This window comes from Ambystoma mexicanum, chromosome 6q, assembly GCF_040938575.1.
Source record: "Ambystoma mexicanum isolate Mex_15411 chromosome 6q, UKY_AmexF1_1, whole genome shotgun sequence".
Lineage (NCBI taxonomy): Eukaryota > Metazoa > Chordata > Amphibia > Caudata > Ambystomatidae > Ambystoma > Ambystoma mexicanum.
This window is the reverse complement of record NC_090937.1, coordinates 1153940493-1153963557: the sequence shown is the minus strand read 5'-3', so window position 1 is coordinate 1153963557 and position 23065 is coordinate 1153940493. Positions and strand designations below refer to the sequence as shown.

Sequence of the window (23065 nt, the reverse complement as noted above, 5' to 3'; positions counted from 1 at the left end):
CTTTGCTGTTTTCCATGAGGACAGGGTCATCCTGCGAGTGCGACCTTCTTTTCTTCCGAAGGCTGTGTCTGAATTTCATTTCAGCTAGAAGGTGGTTCTTCTGGCTTTTTATCCTCCTCCGCATCCTGGTTAGGAAGAGGAGAAGCTCCATAGGTTGGATCCTAGGAGAGCTTTGAGCTTTTATCTTTCACGGATGTCCCGAGTCAGAGTGGACGATCAGCTCTTTGTAGGTTATGCTGGACACCGCTTGGGTCAGGCTGTTTCCAAACAGACCTTATCCAGATGGATTGTTTTGACTATCACTGAATGCTACCGTTGGCAGGGAATGACCCTCCGGTAGGCTTACGGGCTCACTCTACTAGGGGTGTGGCTGCCTCCACTGCTCTACAAAGGGGTGTTCACATTCACAATATTTGTGAAGCAGCCACATAGGCCTCTGTCCATACTTTTGTTAAACACTATTCCCTGGACTCCATCCATGGTCAGGATTTGGCCTTTGGTAAGGCAGTCGTCTATTCAGCCATTTGATTGGGTACTCCAAATTTCACATTCTAAATTCTTTCCCTCCTCCATAGTGTGGTACTGCTTTGGGAGTCTGTCATAGATGTGGAATACGTCGGAGGACACAATCCCTTCGAAGAACAAGTTACTTGCCAAACTGGTAACTTTCTTTCGATGGGATGTTCCGCCGACGTATTCCACATCGCCCTCCCAGCCTGCTCCTGTGCAGAATTTCCCTTGTGATTACAGCTTCCATTTCCGCAAGGCTGTAGGCAGTTATACTGGCAGGCGGGCGCTGTGCATCCTATATATAACATCCGGTGATGTCGACCCTCGACAGAGGCCCTCGAGGGACATCGGCTCGACGCCATCGACACAGGACGCCTTCTGCTGAAAAGTTTCCAAAGTGCACAGCTGTGGGACACAACAGTCGTAGATGTGGAATCCCATCGACAGAACGTTACCAGTTTGATTAGTAACTTGTTCTTCTCTGTAATACTAATGACGAGCCACACCAACTATCCACACCAACTCCATTGTCCACTTTACCATGCTCTACACTATATAGAAACCACAGAATTGGCTCTCGATTCTTACAACAACGTTCCGCCCCTATCATCAAAGACTCCACTGCAGTAATCGTCACAGCTGACCCTGTTATCTCACCCCCCTGCACCTGGATACAGCCAGGGGTTGCCTGTTGGTAAACAGAACAACATATCACCTCCTATTAAAGCTGGCCTTATCAACGCCAGATCCTTACCTGCACACGCTTTAGACATTGCTGACTTTATAACACTGCACAACCTCGATTTTTTGCTATCACGAGACCTGGCTTCATACACCATCAGGTCCCTCTCTTGCCCTTGTAATCCCAGACAACTATTCCATCATCCGATCTGATAGAAATGCCAACATCTCCAAAGGAGGAGGTATTGCATTAATCTACAAAACCTCACTAGGCCTAAGAACCATTAATTAACCAACATATGCCCTCAGCATAACTTATCTATCAAACTACACACCTCGACCACATCTACTACACAATCCACCTAATTTGCCGTCCACCAGGACCAACCACCACTTTTGAAAATTATCTCACACCTGCTATCTACCAATACCAAAAACAACTCACAAGTCATCATTCTGGGAGATTTCAACTTAGACTTCCAAGATCCCAAAGACTCTAAAGCTTGCACCCTTAAGGACACAATGGGCCTCATTCCGAGGTTCCGAGGCGCTAATAGCGCCATGTCTAGCACCATTACCGGTACCGTGTCCGCCCTCGTTCAATGGGGACTTACCGGTCTAGTCCGACCTTTGCGGGACCGGTAAGTCCCCATTGAAAATGTCAATCCCCATTCCCATTTGAGCCCCCATAGGGCTCAATGGGAATGGGGAGGGTGCTAATAACGGTAGCATGAATTACGGTACCGTTATTAGCTCTGAAGTCCCTTGGTGGATCCCGTCCATAATGCCTGGTTAAAGCAGGCGTTAAGGATGGGGCCGCAAAGGGACCTCGTAGTAGGGCGCAAAGGGTTTACCGGCACCGATGTCCTGAACGGTGCCCGGTATCACTTTGCGCCCTACTCGGAAAGAGGCCCAATTACTGAACTAAGGTTCACACACCGCATAACCGAACCCCCTCACAATAAGGGTAGAACCCTTGATTGGTTAGCTGACCTAAATTGTAACATCGATATCCTTTCAAACACGCCTTGCGCCAGGACTGACCACCACCTAATCTCGTTCACCATTAAAGAATCCTTGCTACCCACTTAACAAATTCAAGCACTGGCTATGACCAGGAATAAACACAATCTGACCATAGAGAAACTAATACCTTTACTAAAACCGATCATTAACCCTACCGTGACTCTCTCAGACCCCACTGCTCTAGTCGACGTGTACAATCACACCATCCTCAAGGCTATTAACACTCTAGCGCCTCCCAAACTACGCAAATCGAAACCTTGCGCTCACCTCATCAATTGGTACACTCCACACCTCAAGTCTCTTAGGAAATTGAAAAGAACTTCTGAGGCATTATGGAAGAGCACCTCATCTCTAGCTAATAAGGACAACTTCTCTGCAGCCTCCTTTAACTACAAGGAAGCCATTATCCAAGCAAAAAAAGATAACTATAACGACAGTATTGCCAAAGCCAAGTCCAGTATTCCTGAACTTATCAACATCTTAAAACAGTTGGAATCACCTGCCCCACACCCTGATACTTGCACCAAAGATACCCAGTGGTGCACTAATATTCAGAATTCACACCCAAGACAAAATCATTCTCCAAAACAAAATAGAAACTAAGAAAACTCTTATTTCCAATGTTGTTCCCATTCAGAACCCACCGTCCCCGACCAGGAACGTACAGCCCCAATTTAATTTTACACCCCTTTCCATCAAAGAGGTTGAGACCCTCATTCTGAAACTCAAACCGTTGAATTGTCAGGGAGACGCATGCCCTGCCCCTCTTATTAAGGAGGCTGTGAAGGAACTGGCCCCCTTCATCACTTCAGTCATCAACGCTTCATTTAAATCCGGCATAGTACCCAACGATCTGAAAGACGCCTGGGTACTCCCGCTTTTAAAAAAACCCATCCTTAGACCCTAATAAACCATTAAACTACAGACCCATCACGACGGTTTCATTCTTATTAAAAATACTGGACTGAGCGGCCTATCTGCAGATACAGCAATACCTTGAATTCAATAATTTGCTGGGCCGAAGACAATCAGGTTTTAGACCCAGACATGGGACAGAAACAGCACTAATCGACCGTAAGACTCAAATCCAGACATTGACAGACAAGGGAAAACTGGCCTTGCTTCTCCTACTTGACTTATTAGTGGCATTTGATTTGGTGAACCACAAAATCTTATGTAAACACCTCATCTGCTGCGCACTTCTCTGACCAAGCGAACGCTTGGATTGAGTCCTTCCTCAACAATAGATCCATGAGGGCCTTTGCACCATCAGCCTCTACCACACCTACCCCAGTTACTTGCGGGGTTCCTCCGGGGTCTTGTGTGTCTCCCACTCTCTACAACGTGTTCACCAAGCCACTTTTTTCGAAGCAGGCTTCACTAAAAACGTCGGAACAACAACAAATATCATGCTCTTGAGCATATTAAAAAGCCTGGCGAGAGAAAAAGGAAAAAAGATCTATCTAGCCTTCGTTGACCTCACCCACGCCTTCGTCAAAATGGACCAAAACCTCCTTTGGGTGAAATTGAAAGCATGGCAATGCCCGGAGCAGACCCTCGAACCAATCATCGCTCTACACTCAAAAACAACCATCAGAGTGAAACTCAACCAAGCAGGCTCCTTGTCAGAAGAAATTCCGACCAACAGAGGAGTGAAGCAGGGTTGCCCCTTGGCACAGGCACTCTTCACAGCTTTCCTTGGTGATCTCAAAGACTCCGGGGATCCCCCTAGAACTTTTCCACCTAAACTAGGAGGAATGGAAATCCCTAGGCTTTTATATGTAGACAACCTCATTCTGATCAACCAGACACCGATAGGTCTTCAACGGCAGTTGGATAATTTGAACATGTACATAACTGAAAACAACTTGGAGATCAACAAGGAAAAAACCAAAATTCTGGTTCCCGAGAAATCAACAATAACAAAGAGAAAACCCAATCATTGGACGATTGATAGTACGAAAGTCGACCAAGTAATGGAATTCAAATACCTAGGGGTCATGATTGACAGTTCTGCAAATGAAACAAGCATGCAAACAAACCTCTGGGGAAAAAACTCGAAAATGTGTTCCATCCATAACATACGGAGGAGAAGGCATGCCAAATATTCCCTCGGGTCTCTGACACCAACTGGAAGCCCATTTCTGGCGAGACCTTCTACATCTGCCTAAGTCAACATCCCTAACTGCAATTAGGAGAGAACTGGGCCTGCTGTCGCTAAAAGCCTCTGTCGAATGGAATGAAATGGCCCTCTTCAGAAAAAGGACTCTCAAACAGAAAGCACGCTTGGAACAGATTGGATGCAACGAGGAGGACCTTACTCGAAACCCAACACGCGTGAAGAAGAAATTAAACTAACTTGATTGGATAGACACACTGGAAAAGGCTGCAGCAAACAAACTGCTAGCCCATCTACCGACACAAATCAAAAAACTAATCGACCAAGTTTTCACCTTCTTCCCTGACAAACGCAGAAGACATACCTTCTTAAGGGCCAGGCTAAATCTTCTCCACACAAATGAAATAAGAGCCCTAAGAGGGCTATCCAAAACGAATCCGTGCCGCCGGTGTAAGAATAGCACCGAAATTGAATCAGTGAGGCATCTCCTGATGATATGCCCTGAAACAGCCCCACTAAGGAAAGCATACCTAACTTCTCTGCTTGAATCCTCCGTATTGAGGGAAGAGGACACCTGGTGGTGCCGCCTGTTAAGTGGAAAAAAACTCATTGGACGATAGCAGCCACAAAAATTCTGGAAGCCGCTTTGATAGTGTCTGAAAATCACAAACTCAACACCCTAAAGTATGGAAGTAGAAAGACAGAAACCAAGAAAGAGATAAAGAAACAAAGAAAGAAAGTAAGAAAGAAATTATGACAGATGCATAGCACTGAGATCAACAATCAGCAGAACAATTAGCAGAACTAACAGAATCTGTCTTTGTAAAATCAATACATTTTGATAAAACACAAAGGATAAATAACATTTTTTAAAAAGAGTTCCTTTGTGCTTGAGTTGGCTTGCAGAATCCTATTGTTGTACATTTCCTGCTTAGTACGCAGTACTTCATTTTTATACATGGTTGATATATTGATAATGTTGGCTCTATTTACATTGGAGGGTATCTGCCTCTAGGTAACTTCACTTTTTCTTTTTTCTTTTCTCAGGGTTTTGAGGTGTGGGGGTAAACCAGGGGTTCACATCTGCTCTGGATGGTATGCAGTAATAAAAACAACAGCAAAAATGTTTCCTTTACAAAACACTCACAGCAAAAATGCTGTTGTTTGACCCTTTAAAGGGGTACCCCATTATACCATTTAAGGGGAGCAGAGGTGTCCCCCGCTCTCCTTAAATGGTATAATGGGTCTGGGGGTTGCAGGGGTGTCACCCGCATTTTTACATGGATTGCAGCAACAAAACCACAGCCTTTTTGCTCCTATTTTAACACATGGAACCCTCTGGGTTTGCTTTTTCTAATTTTTAGAGGGGGAATGGTGTCTAGGGCTTTGTTCATGGTTTTATTATATTCATTAACTAGGACGGTGGGATCAGTAGTATCTGGTAGTGAGTTAAGAGAGGGTAGTATGAGGGGTAGAAGTTTATCTGCGGTTAGGTTTTTCTTGTTCCTCGTTAGGGTGGGAGGAGTGATTAGGTTATTTTTAGTTGAGAGGATTTTGGCATCTAGTGTAAATGCTACGAGATGGTGGTCAGTCCATAACTGAGGGGTTATGGCAGTAATGGATGTATTGCAATTATAGTCTGCCACCCAGTTGAGTGTTCTACATTTATCTTGGGTTGGTAGTGTCACTTTTTGAGTGAAGCCAAATTCAGTGAGGACGTTAGCTATTGTTGCTGCTTGCTGGTCTGCTAAACCTCCTTATTTGGTTTTCTCCAAAGAGAAGGCGATGAGTGAGGCCTTCCTTCCTTCCGAAGGTGATATCTGAGTTTGATCACTCTCAAAAGATACATTTTCCTGTGTTTTTTCGTCCGCCCTGTGTTTTTTTTTTCTCTGCCCGATACTTCTAATGCAGAGGAACGATTCCATCGGTTGGGCCCGATGCAGGCCCTCTGCTTCTACATCTCTAGGACAAGGGATGTCAGTAAAGATAACTAGCTTTTTGTGAGTTATACTAGTGCCTGTGACCAAACAGCCCCTATGAAGCTGAATCATTCTCTGCATCTCAGAATGCTATGATCTGGCGGGTAAGGATGTGCTGGAGGGTTTCGGAGCTCATTCTGTCAGAGGACTGGCTTCATAGCTACTCTGCAGAGAGGCTCTCTGTTCTGGATATTTGCCAGGCAGCTATGTGGGCATGAGAAACATTACTGCCTGGTTTCCCAGTTTGGACAGCACACTCGTTCTTGGTAGGGCTACCCTTTAGAATTGGTTTCGGTGGTGTCCTTGCTCTCCTCCCGAATATGGTACTGCTTTGGGAGTCTATCAAAAATTAGTAATGCATGGGATGAAGGAATCCATTAGAAGAACAAATGACTTACCTGACTGTAACGTTCATTCTGATGGATGTTCCTCCCACGGATTCCTCATCACCCTCCCAAGAGGCCCTACTGGTGAATAAATAGTACACCTTTGGTTTCGCTGCCCCTCTGCATTAAGGTGCTAGGGAAAAACAGTATATGTGGATACAGCTGTGTTGTGGATGGGATTATCAAAGAGGAGGAATCCGTGGGAGGAACATAATCAGAAAGAACCATTCAGACAGGTGAGTAATTTGTTCATCTATCTCACTATAACTGTATCTTATCAGATGGATTGAGATATTGGTTTAGTCACACTCTGGAATTCGGAGAAATTCATTACATGTGATACTGTTAAATGATGGAGCAGGTGAAATTTCCCTTACCAACCTGGCAGAATAAATAGGATTCATTTTACACATATTGCAATCACTAGTGTCATGTTCTCTAGATCCATACAGCTTTCTACGCAACAGAAATTGTAGCATAGTGACTTGTCTCTACCAATTTCTGGTCCTCCCTGACTGCGCTGCACAATGCAGTGATTGGTACCATGGTCACCCACTATGTGAGCTCTACTGTTCTATAGTGTGCTTGGATTCCTGAACGGTGTGCTGTTTTACACCAGGAGTTTTTACCTGTACTGTGCCATTATCAAACCAAGATACCATTCTTTTCATATGTCAACCAACATCTACAAAATGCAGATTAAAAAGACAATGCAAGGAAAGGTTAGATAAGTGTGAGGGCTTAAGTCAGGTCACTTAATTGGGGATGCTGGAGACCGGTGTAGTGACAGTCACTGTTTCAACTTGGGAAGCTGGGGCTGGATCCAGTGGCTGTACCTTGGCTGCCAAAGCTTTTTTTGTGTCTAGCACCCAATTGTAGAGGGCATGACAAGGTCGAATGACCTGATCTAGTTGGTGTTCAGCTGGTTTTAGAAGAAATCCCAGAAGTTCCACTTTACTGTTCCAAGACCCGACCAAATTGTAGATGCCTCCCTACCAAGTAGTAACATATCTACACTTATGCTATGCTACGGCCAAGACTGCACTTACGAGGTGGTTACTATATGTACGAGGCCCAGCCTCCTGCCAAGTCCATGTCTAGTTGGTGACAGTTCATCCCATTGCGAGACGAGCTAATTTTAGCTAAACAATATCCCAAAACTACATGAATTTGACGCACATCAGCCTAATTTCCAGGTGCAACACTTCACTTGCAGTGTGAGGCATGTACCCATGGGGAGATTTTCCTAACCCTTTCCGCCGACCACATAGCTAACTACCTGATATGGTTCCTGCCACTTTGATGTCTGTTGAGATGGATTTTCAGAATCAGCCTTTTGGACTCTGAGAAGCCAACCTATTCTGGGGAACAGGGTACCACACTAGCCAAACTATATTAAGGTAGCGTGACTGAGCAGTAAGGCTTAGATTTAGGAGAGTGTATCAGTGGTGAGCGGTTCAGTTAAGCACACACAGAGCACTCTTAATAATACAAGTTAGGCAGAATGTATACAAAATACAATGATTTATCTAGGTCTTGGACAGCTCTTAGCAAATAAAAACCACGTGTCAGTTCAATACTAAACATGCACTTCTATTATATACACATTGACTTTTGGAGTGCTCTGGCTACAGAGCACAAACATGTTAATTTTTACTCAGTTCTATCGTTTTCAGAACACTGTAAATGTAGCAAAGTGTTTGGAAAGATTTTCGTTTTGCTGCTTTCCTCCCATAGACTTCTACACCCTTTCCTATTGCTATTGTTTGCTTCTGACCTGACTTTTTGGAGGTATGTAAAGCCCCCCACTTTACTTCCATTGCTTTTTGCTCACTCTTATGGTGACTATGCAGTCCCTAAGACTATCAGTACTGGGAAACACTGTCTCCATTAGTGAATTTCTTGTATTTTAAAGTGAAGTGCTGTTATGGTACCTTGTAGCCTTATACCTTTTTCTTTTGTAACTTTGTGGTTATAAATACAATGTGTCCAGGATGGGCTGATGGCAGCAGTACTCTTACGTCCCGTCCCCTTTCCTCCATACTGCATGGGTGTCCCTCACGAGGGACGGGAGACGTAACCTTTTTCACCAGAAAAATCTTCTTCCCCTCTAAATTTAGAGGCGCACGGAGGCGTGGCCCTGGGAGCATGTGCTGCCCTGACTCCACCCTCCGGCGCCATACCTCAGTCCCCTTTTCCGAGTCGACGGGAACACGCCGAATTCACCAGCGCTCCTGGGTTTGGCTTCGGCGTTTTAATTCCAAGCGCAGATTCTTCCTCTATTTCTTCTTTTGTACTGGGTCCTCAGATGCCACAGCTCCTCCCTGGCGCATGTCGACTTCAACAGGGTTCAGCAGGTGCCCATCCTGCAACTGGCTCTTCGCAACTTCAGACCCCCACGCCCTATGCCTAAGTTGCCTTGGCCCAGACCAAGGTTGGCAAGCCTGTTCGGCGTGCGGCTCGCTGTCCTCAAAATCGTTGAAGAACAGACTAGCCAGATGGAGGGAGCTCTTTCAGCGGTCTCCTTCTGAGGATCTCAAGAGCTTTGTGGAGCATCGATCCAGGCCCGAGGTAGGGCCTATATTTTCAACTGCACCTGCAAGGGAGACTCCTTCCTATGGACTCTCCTGCGTGGGAGAGACCGGTCAGGTCCTTATACCAACTCACGCACCGAGGCTGTCACAGCTACTGGCCTTCGGGCTGAGGGGTCCTCTGATCCTCCAGGTGCCAAGGTTGAGGGGCCGCTAGGCTCTGTTACCGGGCTTGAGCCCGAGGGGCTCTGCCCTTTTTCTGGCATTATGGCTGAGGGGCTATGCCGTGTTACCGGCAGTACATCCGAGGGGGCGCCTGAACGCAGCTCTAATGACCCTGGGTCGAGGTTGGAACACCTACCGGGCACGTGCCCGAGGAGCGGGGCAAGTCGCGCGCCTCACACATAAGAGACTTGGCAGAGGCTGGCCCCAGCGAGCCCAGCAGCACGTTGCAGCCACGTGGTAGGCACCTCATCAAAATGGCTGACGTGCCAGAAAGGGCCACTCGTTCGACTCCGCTGCAACACTTCAGTGAAGAACGAGTATCGAGGTGGGACTGGCATCAACCAGGTACGTGGCCTACGGCCTACCCTTCTTATGCGCAGGGCTGTTTTCCCTTGCGACCATACAGAGTCGGCAGCAGCCTCAGCTGCTTCTAGCTACCCCGTCAGTGCCCTCCTCCTCCTTGGCGAGCGAGGACCGGATCTTCCAGAGGTTCCTCAGCCTCATGAAGTCTCCAGATATGGTGGCTATCAAGGACGCAGTCAGGGAAGTCCTTCCCGCTATGGTAGCGGCACCACAGACGACTCCTCCAACGCTTCTCGTCCCGGCGCTTCCGCCTCCTCTGGCTCCTCAGCCTACTCCGCAGGCGGTTCCATACCAGCCTCTGGCTGTGGTCCTCGTGCCCCAGCCTCCGGCTCCTCCTCCTCCACAGGATCCCCCAGAACCTCTGGATACTGATGAGGAGGATCCTGACACGCCATAATCACCCAGTGCCTTCCACGAACGTCTCTCGGGCCTGGCGGAATACCTGGGCCTCCCGCAGCCCCAGATAGAACTGCTGGCTGAGGGCGTCCTCGCTGACGTCCTCAAGAGGCGCCCTTCGGCCAGAATGGGAATTCCACTACAGACCGAGGTGGTGTCCCTCGCCAAGAATGGTTGGCTCAAACCCCATTCTGTCCAGCCAGTCAACTGCCGCCTGGACGCCAAGTACAGGCAGATGGAGTGGGATACACTCTTGCTCTCCTCACATCCTCAGCCACACCCCTCGGTGATCGCTGCGGCATCACTATACTCCAAGCCTCAGTTGTCCTCATCTTCGTCATCTACGGCGCTGCTATGCAAGGAGGAGAAAACCTTGGAGGCATACGGTAAGAAGCTGTATTCCAATGCTTCCTTGCATCTGCGACAGGCCAGCGCAGACGCCAAGCTGGCGGCTGCCAACCAGAGATTATGGCGGGAAATCGCTGGCGTCCTCCTTGAACTCCCCGCCCACAGCCAATCACGTTTTAAGGTGGGGCTAGCCGATGCCAAGCTCGTGGCTCAGGATATCATGGAGTCCACTCTGGCTCACATTGATGCCTCTGGATATGCCATCTGTTTTGCCACGAACATGAGAAGGTTGGCTGGCTGCGGGCAACCAAGTTCAACCTGGATGTCCAGGAACGTATGCTAGACCTGCCCTTCGCGGGCAGTGACCTCCTTCACTCCAGCACAGACGAGGAGCTGGACAAAAAGAATAGCTCTCAGACGGCTAAGTCTTTATTCTGACAAAGACCACGCCCAAGGCGTACTCCCAGTCTCGGCAAAGCTCGGATAAGGGTTGCTCGTCTGGAGGCTTCCGTGGCTTCCAGGAACGGAGGTCATGAGGAAAGGGGACGGGATGTAAGAGTAATTATAAGTTACTCACTGTAGTGACTAACGTACTCTTAGTCCATTGTCCCCCTTCCTCCATACGTCCCACCATCCATACCCCTAATAATCTGGTGTCATTAGGCAATGCTAATCTATTGTCTACGCGTCTTTGGGGACTGAGGTGTGGCGCCGGAGAGTGGAGTGAGGGCAGCACATGCTCCAGGGCCGCACCTCCGCACGCCTCTAAATTTAGATGGGAAGAAGTTTTTCCTGTGAAAAATGTTCCGTCTCCCGTCCCTCGCAAGGGACGCCCCTGCAGCATGGGGGAAAGGGGACTATGGACTAAGAGTACGTTAATCACTACGGTGAGTAACTTATAATATATTATCCTACCGGGTTTTTAACTTTTTACCACACATTGCCATAAAGTGTACCATGAACTCTAAAATGGCTGTGACACAAGACATTTACCTGTCCTTTGGCCTTTTTCCTGCCCTCTGGGGTCTGCAATGGCCATATAAAGAAAGCCCTTTCACCGGCAAAGCTGCTGCTTTCCCAAGGAAAGTGGTGGTCTATGTGTGTGGCAGATGTGGGGCTGGCACTGTTTGGGCTCAGTCTACATCTGCGCTACAGTGTCTGTTGCTGGGCAGACTATTTGTCCAGTGGCTGTCCATGGTTGGTCAGCACCTACTAGATTGAATGGTGCAGATCCATACCATTGGTGGACATGGTGGTGACTCCAGTACAAATCCTGGATAAATGAAGGACTCTAGCAGCCATTTGACTGATCATCGTTGGATCCAAGATCCCTATGAAAAATGTTGCCCGCTGAAGAGCCATGGATGACGGTTACAGCTGACCAGCATCACCTCCAGCTGGTTCCAATGAAGTGTTTCACCTCTGCTGATCTCCAGAAGGCCCTTGTCAGTGCTTCGACCCCTGGACTGGTGGGAACAACCTATCCCAACCCTGGCTCGAGGATCCATGCCTTCTGACCTTTCTGAAGTGTCCCTAGACCACCCGGTGGACTGACCAGCTTTCTCCTGGGCTATGTAAGGGATCAAAAGAGAGTCGTACATAGTGGCATTGTTTTTTTAAGACTTTTATTAAGATGAAATAACGGATTGGAAGAAAATCCTACCTCGCCCTAACTCTGAGGGGTTTCCCAGCCTCAACAAAACAAAGGGCCGTCTTTATCAGGATGGTCAACAAAAAAAGGGTCCTCTGTTCAAAAACCCTAAACTAACCCTTACACGCTAAACTCAATATAATGTGCAACTCTGGGATTTCTGTATGCTATACGCTTATATCTTACTTTCAAAGTTCCAATACATAAAGTTCTAAGTTACAGAAAAGAAAAGAAATAAAATTCCACCAGGAAAAGGGATCCTCCATTCCCCTATGTTTCTTCCGGTCTTCCACTGTCTGTTCAGTACTTCCAGAAAGAGTCATTAATCTTTCACTGCTTTTTCAGGAGGACTGTTCCCCTGCATTTCTCCTTTCATACAGTTCTTTTGAAAGTTTCAATCTCTCAATCTGTTACCTTTTAAAGGGCTATGGTTCTTCCTTTTTTCCATTGATTGTCACTGTTTCCCAATTTTACAGAGGGGTTTTGATCCCTGAGGTTCTGAATCCTTTTCCTACACCTGGTGTACTCTCCTGCCAGGGATTGGCAGCTTTATTACTTCTCTCATTCTCTGGGTCTCAATTATTCTTTTGAATGTTTCCTTCTGTCACTCTCTGGATCTCAGTTATCCTTAAAAGGGGTATAGTTCTCCCGTTGACCATTAATTGTGATTGTTTCACAATTTCAAGGAGGTGTTTGTACCCCTCAGCTTTCTTAATCTTTTTTCCACCCCTGATGTACTCTCCTGCCTTTGTTACTTATCCTTAAAAAGGGTATGGTTCTTCCCTTTTTATGTTGGTTATCACTATTCCACAATTTCAGGATGGGGGTTTTACCCCCGACTTTTCTCACTTCTCTTCTTATACTTAGTTTACATTTCTGACAGAGTATCACGCTTGGGAGCAGGTCCCAGACTTGCACACTGTCTGGTTCACTATCCTGCCAGTGCTTTTCCGTTCTCCATTCATTCTCTCTTGCGTCTGAGAAATAATACTTTTCAAGTACTTGGATCACCGACCATTTCTTAACTATGTTCATATTCATATCAACTGTTCTGGTTCCTTTTAATAAGGCTCTCTTGTGCTGTCAACGGTACACAGCATTCCCCATGAAGCGCTCCGGTGTCTCATTTGCTCTTATTGGGCTTAACGGTCTTCACTGGCGGTTTCGGCGTTCCTCGCACCTCAGCGTCGTCTTTGCGTTTGGCCCGCTGACTGGGAGTGCGTCCTGTTAGCTGCTTGGTTACCACTTTGCCTTCCTCTGATTTTGGTGGCTCCAGCTGCCTGTGGCAATAAAGCAGCAAACTTCTGTCGGCTCGATTTCTTTGCATGCCGTTCTCATCGATCATTGAGCTGCGTCCTGTATTCTGCTTGCCTCCATTGTCCCAACCAGCGTCAGAGCAAGTTTGATTCTGCAGCAGTCGCCGTCTCTCTCTCGTGTTCTGTTCAGCTGTCAGTTTTAAATGTCCTGGTATTGGTTCGCATTTTCCAAAGACTAGAATGCGCTGTTGGATTACCGCTTCTGATCATCCTCATTACTACATCCCTCTTCCTTGTCTCAGTAGTATACAAGGAGGTTGGCAGAGCATTTATGTTCCTGACCACGAAAACGCAGGAATTCTCCATCTACATCATAATGAGCCATACAGGAATGTTGCAAAGGCACATGGGTGCCATTAAGAATTACAGCTGAATGATTATTAGGATTCAGTATTTTGCTGTCTCCCTGGAGTTTATCCTCCCCTATGTGGTCCTCCTGGAGATGGCCAACCCCACAGTCAGAGTCAGGTAGCTTCTGCCTTTCACTGGCTAAGTAAGAGAAGCTTCCCTCCAGGGATTCGGTGACAATGTTGCTAGATTCGTCACGCTACCTCACTGAAGCCCTTGCTGTTCGCAGTGAATCCTTGGAACTTGGTGGATCTTCAACGTGGACATCAAGACGTCTGCTCTTGCAGTTTCAGCCTCTTACACCTAAGAGAAGCTGTGGAGTGCCTATTCCTATGTTTGTCTCACAAAGAACCCCCGTCACCACATGTTCATGCTGGTTCCAGCTCAATCCTGTCTTCTTCGTGTCCTGGGGGTCTTCTGGTGTTGCCAGTGGAGGTCTGCATCTCTTCGTGTCAAGGGTGTCCAGTCTTCAGAACAGTATCACCGGAGCCTGCACCACATACTAGCCAGACCGAATACCAGAGCCGAAATTGACCTTTGCGACCTCTTGACCACCTTCAACCGGCCATATCTCAGAAGTGGGCCCAGAAGATTCAGGAACTACTGAAGTGCTCTCTAGAGAAATAGGAGTACGTTGGTTAGGTTTTACTACCTATTCCTGTCACCCTCCTGCCATAGGGTTGCTTGGGCGTAAGGTCTGCACTCTATCCCTCCCTTGCCTAACTAAGATCAGTGGTTGTCTGATTAAGGATTCCCCCTTGGTCTCCCCTAGATTGTTGGTACTGGGAGAGAAACATTTTTGAACGTTGAAAAGTATAAATAATCTGGAAGGAGACAGCGCCCAATAATCTTGTTTTTATTATTTATATTATATTTGTAAGGTGCCCTTGAGTGATGACACGTGTTTCGGTCTCCCTGAGACCTTTTTCAAATCAGGGCTATTTCTTAGTCATAGCTCCATAAGTACTAACAAAGCAAGTGTTGTAATGCATAGAACATAGTTCAACATCAATATAAAATTATACATGAGTCAAAGCAAAAAATTACAAAGTAGAATGATGGACCACAGTCATGATAATTATGAATTAGCTCCGTAATACAAATGTGAGAAAGTGAAAAAAACAATATTTTAACAGTTAGAAATAAATATAAGTAAATTAAATGCCAGACAAAGAGGGGTGGGGGAAAGGGTGGTAGAGTAATGGGTAAACAATGAGAGAGATAGGTACAAGAAACACATTCGTTAGACAATGTATTGGATCATTATCATGTACCCCAAATTGGTATTTGCTGGTAAACTCATTGTTAGTGGAATTCACTGATGCCCCTATTTCAAAAGTAATAGGTCCGCCGTAATAACCGGGTTAGATCCCTACAAATTAGAATTAGCGACTATGTCAGTCATTGCAACTTTGATAGTTTGGTAAATTCTTCACATCTCACATGCGGTATCTCAGTAATCCTAGCCGTGTGCATTTTTTGTTCAAGATATTAACTATATTCTTCAGGGTCGGTTTTATGACTGTCTCTTTATGGAAATCTCTAGATTATACAAATTCTAATCCATATTACAATCGAAAGTCTAGGTGATTGGAATCTCAGATGCAAATATGCATTTAAAATAATGTATAAAGCAGGGCGAAATAACGTAAGAAATCGCGCATGTTAAAGGGCAAGTAGTAGACAGGTTACTAGTGTGCTTTAAGTGTTTTGAATGATTAAGCACTAGTACCTTTTAGTGCGTGTGAAATGCGGTGATTGAAAGACGAACATAAGCGCGGAAGATTCGCGCACATTATCGTGCGACTGAAAGCACGCATAGCGAGTGAAAAGGACCATGAAATCATTGGCAGTCTCTTAGCTCTGCTTTCCATTAGGCGTACAATCGCGTGCTACACGAAGTCTCGAGGGGGCGCCATTAGGCGTCCTCTTTGTGTATATATACGTTTCCATGGTGATGAACTGACTGTGAAGTCCTATCTCCCTGTTTTCTCAAGTGATTCCCTGGCGGCCATATTAGAGTGTAGTGTATTCTATAGTTCCTTGTTGTTAAATTGCAGGTTGGTCATTAGCAACATATTGGTAACACTGTAATTTCACCGGTGTGGTTCATTCCATTATGTTAAATTGTTCTGAAACGAATGCCTGTATTATTTCAGTTTTCAAAACTACCCATGTAGGTTATTGTGGACATAGTTGTGCGAGCCCACACCATGGTAGCGCACCAATGCACAATAAAAATATAGCGCAGTGTGTCTAATTACCAAGGTCTGACACCCATGGTTACTAAAAGAATCTGAAAAGGAAATTCATATGGTTTAGTAACTCATTATTATGACTTAGTCATAACAAACCGATATGCTGGGTATGTGGTGGGTAAGACCAATGACATCTCAGGGTGGATTAGTAATATGACTGATGAAAACTTCCGTCACATTAGTTTGTTACAAAAAATACACCATTTCGTTATCTGTGTTGAGGCCAAGTACTGTAGATGATATGGATCTAGTCGATAGGTTGAGAATGAGATCAGGCCCTATTTCACTCTGTTTATTTCTTTTGAGGTTGCTCTTATAAGCCTTTTGTTTGTATTTTCTTGTGATTCTTGATTTGTTGCATCTTGTACCCCCCTCCTGCCTTTCCTCCTGGTGTACTGGTTGTTGGTCCTGTGTTCGTAGGTAATTAAAAATGGAACTGTTTTGATATGATATTTGTTTCCTTTTTTATATCTTTTAATTTGATTCATGAAGCCTGAAGTTGATCTTCCACTAGTGCTGTCTTTCGCACCTGTTGTGTACGTTGTTGTTTTTTTATCTACATTTGGTGATTCTCCTTCTGAGTCCGCATCTGAGCTCGCGGATGATGTGTTAGGTGTGCTCGTTTTGGATCCAAATTTGGTTGGTATATTGTATTTCGCTTGAAACGTGTATACTCTGTCATCTTGATAATCCCTTTCATCTCTGTAGTGTTTCCTAAGTTTCCTTTAGCCAAACACTGGCATCTGTTAAAACTTGATGATAATATCTCCAACTTTGTGGATAAAAAACCAAGGATAATTTTCAAAAGAGCACAGACATTGAGAAACAAACTAAGTCCCTCTAACTTGCCAGAAATACCCGAGGAATCACAGAACTGGCTGAAAACGACCACCCACGGATTTAGAAAATGCGGAACTTGCACGATGTGCAAATATGCTCACAAAAAAACAGACTCGTTCTCAAACAATAATAACAAGACTTTGAAGATCAGACAATCCATCAACTGTAGAACAAAGTATGTGGTATATGCAATTATCTGTGTGTGTGTAAATAGGTGTATATAGGCAGTACGATCAGAACTTCGGACTCGAATACGAGAACATTTAGCGAAAATTGGCAGCCAGGATCCCAGATTACCACTTGCATGCCATTGGCAAGAAAAACACCAAATGTACCATAAAACATATATACAGTTCATTGGACTCCAAAGAGTGACTGGGGAGAAGGGGTGGGGACAAAGAGAAGAAACTTAGACAAATGGAGGCCAAGATAATATGCAAATTTAACTCTACAGTACTTGGCCTCAACACAGATAACAAAATGGTGTCTTTTTTGTAACAAACAAATGTGACGGAAGTTTTCATCAGTCATATTACTAATCCACCCTGAGATGGCATTGGTCATACCCACCACATACCCAGCATATCGGTTTGTTATGACTAAGTCATAATAATGAGTTACTAAACCATATGAATTTCCTTTTCAGATTCTTTTCGTAACCATGGGTGTCAGACCTTGGTAATTAGACACACTGCGCTATATTTTTATTGTGCATTGGTGCGCTACCATGGTGTGGGCTCGCACAACTATGTCCGCAATAACCTACATGGGTGGTTTTGAAAACTGAAATAATACAGGCATTCGTTTCAGAACAATTTAATAACATAATGGAATGAACCACACCGGTAAAATTAGTGTTACCAATATGTTGCTAATGACCTACCTGCAATTTAACAACAAGGAACTATAGAATACACTACACTCTAATATGGCCGCCAGGGAATCACTTGAGAAAACAGGGAGATAGGACTTCACAGTCAGTTCATCACCATGGAAACGTATATATACACATAGAGGACGCCTAATGGCGCCCCCTCGAGACTTCGTGTAGCACACGATTGTACACCTAATGGAAACCAGAGGTAAGAGACCGTCAATGATTTCATGGTCCTTTTCACTCGCTATGCGTGCGTTCAGTAGCACGATAATGTGCGCGAATCTTCCGCGTTTATGTTCATCTTTCAATCACCGCATTTCACACGCACTAAAAGGTACTAGTGCTTAATCATTCAAAACACTTAAAGCACACTAGTAACCTGTGTACTACTTGCCCTTTAACATGCGCGATTTCTTTCGTTATTTCGCCCTGCTTTATGCATTATTTTAAATGCATATTTGCATCCGAGATTCCAATCACCTAGACTTTCGATTGTAATATGGATTAGAATTTGTGTAATCTAGAGATTTCCATAAAGAGACGGTCATAAAACCGACCCTGAAGAATATAGTTAATATCTTGAACAAAAAATGCACAGAGCTAGGATTACTGAGATACCTCATGTGAGATGTGAAGGATTTACCAAACTATCAAAGTTGCAATGACTGACATTGTCGATAATTCTAATTTGTAGGGATCTAACCCGGTTATTACGGCGGATTTATTACTTTTGAAATAGGGGCATCAGTGAATTCCACTAAAAGTGAGTTTATCAGCAAATACCAATTTGGGGTACATGATAATGATCCAATACATAGTCTAACAAATGTGTTTCTTGTACCTATCTCTCTCAATGTTTACCCATTACTCTACCACCCTTCCCCCCACCCCTCTTTTTGTCTGGCATTTAATTTAATTTACTTATTTTTATTTCTAACTGTTAAAATATTGTTTTTTTCACTTTCTCACATTTGTATTACGGTGCTCATTCATAATTATCATGACTGTGTCCATCATTCTACTTTGTAATTTTTTCTTTGACTCATGTATAATTTTATATTGATGTTGGACTATGTTCTATGCATTACAACAACACTTGCTTTGTTAGTACTTATGGAGCTATGACTAAGAAATAGCCCTGATTTGAAAAAGGTCTCAGGGAGACCGAAACACGTGTCATCACTCAAGGGCACCTTACAAATATAATATAAATAATAAAAACAAGATTATTGGGCGCTGTCTCCTTCCGGATTATTTATACTTTTCACCTAGTCTCAGGGGTTTTTTCTTGGCTTAACCCTTCATTCGGTGAGACGCGACCATTGGTTATCGCAAGGATTTCTTTTTAAAAAACACTTAATACCAACTGTTCTGATGTCGCCGTGTTAGACCTAACCGCAGCAGCCAAGATTGTCTGAACATTTTTTAACGTTGCCTACCTTTGGGACACCTAACTGCAGCCTGGGATATTCGGGGTAGCTATTGTCACAATCCAATAGTAAAACCACCTGAACAGTGTGATTTGTTGAACTGTTGACTTTTTGCACACTAGGTCTCATTCCCCATCAAGGCTAGACGTGCTAGGGACTGTGAGGGATCAGAAATCTGAGACGCACAACCTGGTAGAGGTTTTTAAGAACAAGCCATTTTGTTAACTTATAAGAGTATGATAAACACCTCGCTTTCGCTAACCTATCAAGGATTTCCCGGCCTCTTAAACTAAAGGAAAATACTCTAACATCAAAGGTATCTGTGCCTCACACTTGTACATTCAACAAAAAAATATAGGAATTGATATGGCTGTTCAAACTCAACAAAATAACTGTTATAATCAAACACAAACTTTATAACCAAATATCCTTATAACCAGGGTCGGATCCCCTTCCCCAGGATTAATGCAGGATTTTTCCAAATAAGAGTTCCTATTAGCTAAGTGCTTTATAATAGCCAAATCCTGCTTCATGGGCAACACAATGTTTCTTTCCTCCTTTAGGATTCTTCTTTGCACTTGGATTATTTTATGGTTAAACAAAGTTCATCACTCTGCAAAATGAAGTTTCCACAAGCTCTTACTTATCAAACTGAAAGTCTTTGTCGTCACACTTCTAGTGAGTATTTGAATATAACTTCTTCTCTTTGGAAAAGATAAACACTTCAAATCTCTTCTATATCAACAAGAATGTTTTCTCCAGGATGGTTTTTCCACAGTTCATCAAACACATTAGTGGCCTTGCCACTTGCTTTCCACCACAACCTTTCACTGCAATGCAGTACTTCATTATCTTCTTCCTGGTCCACTAGCCTGCCAGGATTACAACTAATACAAATACTGTGGTGAGATTTACTTTAAAAGTTTAACAAAGTCATTGACTTTCACCAATATCGAGATTCACAACTTTTCCCACTAGTATACAACACCCATTGATGCTGTTTGTTCCACTGATTTGTTTGCCAAGCAATGCAGGATACATTCCTCTCCCTCTCGATATCTTCCACAACGAGCGTTTTATTTCATTCCACCTTTTTAATTCATACTATCACACCAGACAACTCATGTTAATGCCTCCCCCCCGCCCTTTTGATAGCTTCTACAAGGAAGGCTTCTCTCCTGCCAACTTTTATTGGCAATTGCCCTTTTTTGGCTTGGGCAAGGCTGGTAATAATCTTGTTCACTTATTGTCCCCTCTTTACTTTGGCAATGATAGTTGCAGGTTTTCTCTTAGCATTTACTCTCAATACGAGTATTGCACCACAAATACTTTTTCATTAGCTCAGAATGCTTGTAAGCAGGCAGTTGTCTTATCGCGGAGCGCCCAGGTGCACCTATCAAAGGCCAACTCACTGGTCTCTCCTTGCGCGTCTGCTCAACCTGCTGCACCTTATTCCTTCGATGAGTCGGGAGCTTCTGATAGCTCCGCTCGTACTCCCATGGTTCGCTCTTCTAAAAACGGGACCCTGTGTTGCTCCTCGTCATCTCCGGTACTCACCAGTCAATGGATTAAAGCACCGGACAGGGAGAACTTTCCTCTCTCATTTGGCATCCGGCTACAGCGTTGCTTCCCACTGGGCAACCTCTGAACTTGGGGCTTTCACCTTCTACGCCTCTCGACACCATCATCTGCTATGAACACGGCGGTGGTCCCGGCTTCTTGGCTTCTCTGCTCCTGCTGCATACACGGCTGCTGACTACTCCTACTGCCGATGCTGGCCTGCACCTGAAGGGGATTTAAATAATCAAAAGTCCTGCTCAGATGTGGGTCGTCAAACACTAGACTGCATACTGCAGTTTTGAGCCTGAGCCCCTCTTCTTCGTCTCAGTACCTAGTGCATTATGGCCTTTAAGTCCCTAATGTTCTTATTCTCCTTTTTATTCTCCTTTTTTATCAAAGGTTTCGATTTTAACCTCATTCAACTTACTCTGTTTATAGAATGTACTTTTCGGAAAGCACTTCAGAGTAATTAATGGTTGATTCTTGATTTCATAGCTCAAATAAAAGGGGGAATCGCATATATCAGAAATAATGGTATTGATGTTCTGATCCTTCTATGTTCTATTTCCATGCTGACCATGAGTTTATCCTCACCTATGTGGTCCTCCTGGAGATGGCCAACCCCACAGTCAGTCAGGTAGCATCTGCCTTTCACTGGCTAAGTAAGAGAAGCTTCCCTCCAGGGATTCGGTGACAATGTTGCTAGATTCGTCACGCTACCTCACTGAAGCCGTTGCTGTTCGCAGTGAATCCTTGGAACTTGGTGGATCTTCAACGTGGACATCAAGACGTCTGCTCTTGCAGTTTCAGCCTCTTACACCTAAGAGAAGCTGTGGAGTGCCTATTCCTATGTTTGTCTCACAAAGAACCCCCGTCACCACATGTTCATGCTGGTTCCAGCTCAATCCTGTCTTCCTCGTGTCCTGGGGGTCTTCTGGTGTTGCCAGTGGAGGTCTGCATCTCTTCGTGTCAAGGGTGTCCAGTCTTCAGAACAGTATCACCGGAGCCTGCACCACATACTAGCCAGACCGAATACCAGAGCCAAAATTGACCTTTGCGACCCCTTGACCGCTGACCATAAGGGTTTTTACTGACCATAAGGGTTTTTACTAGTTACACTTTGGTTGTTTTTGGAAAGGGGAGTCTTACTCTGACAGCACGCCTTTAGATATTCTGGCATTAGGGACGTTTCACCATCCGAAGAAGATGCATACCGCATCTAGTCCAACAGGGTCACACTATTCCCTGGTGGCCTTCTCCCAGGTGTTCCACCCAGCTAACACCACCCCCAGGGTTAGGATCCGGTAGGGGCTGACCTTCCCCATTCCACCTGAGAGGAGACTTTAGGCAGGGATTCTGAGGACCTCGCAGGATTCATCACAGGAACTTGTCTTAGGTTTATCCAGTGGTCAAAGTGTACAAAAAGAAGTAGTGGAACTATGTTCCCTGCTGGCCTGCCCTTGCTACCCATAAACGACATCACCACCTCCCTCCCACGCGCAATCCAAACCCCCAAACGAACACACCTGCTGTTTAAGGGAATGTTCAATGCAGTGCACAGAAGTGCAAGTTTCAACTTGTTCCTATATTTTTATTTTAAAACTAAACCATTTCAGAACCGTTTCTTTTTAAAATAAAAGTATAGGAACCTTAAAACCTTTATTTTAAAGTAGAGAGACACTTCTCCCGCCCACTTCGACCACTGGGTTGATCTGTAGGTGTTCTACCTAAATTGCTTACTGGTGTTTACTGGTACTGAAATTGACTGTTTCTCTGTTTCTAACTTACTTTACTACTTAGTGTTGCTTCTATCTCTGCTACGATTAAATAACTGTTCCTAAAAGTAAAGTGTTGTTCTGTTAGCAGAACCCCTAATAGTGAATGTTATATGTATTTGTTAGTAGTTATGTGATAATACTCATCTTTAGTTTTCGTTGCTTAGAGTGGATCTTAAAGGCCTAATGAATAATTGTTTGCTTGTACTCTTCTTTCTAACTGGAATTATTGGCGTGCTCTCTGTCTCTCATTGTAGCACTAGACCACTGAAATTGCAACTTTGTAGTGCAATCCCCAGGTTCTTAAATGCATGGCTTAATTTCCTTTGTTCCATGTTGGAACTGCAACCTACAGGTCAAGGAATTATTAGAGAGAACGTAAAATCTATTTACCCCCTCCCCCACGTCCGGTCCATGTTTTGTGCCACACCTATGCATGTTACTGG

The 23065-nt window shown here is 44.7% G+C and overlaps 1 protein-coding gene across 1 annotated transcript in view; it reads left to right on the top strand.

Annotated features, from left to right (window-relative positions):
• Positions 1-23065, top strand: part of SLC30A9 (solute carrier family 30 member 9) — a 1100681-nt gene that overhangs the window by 425262 nt on the left and 652354 nt on the right. The gene's annotated exons all lie outside the window — the stretch shown is intronic.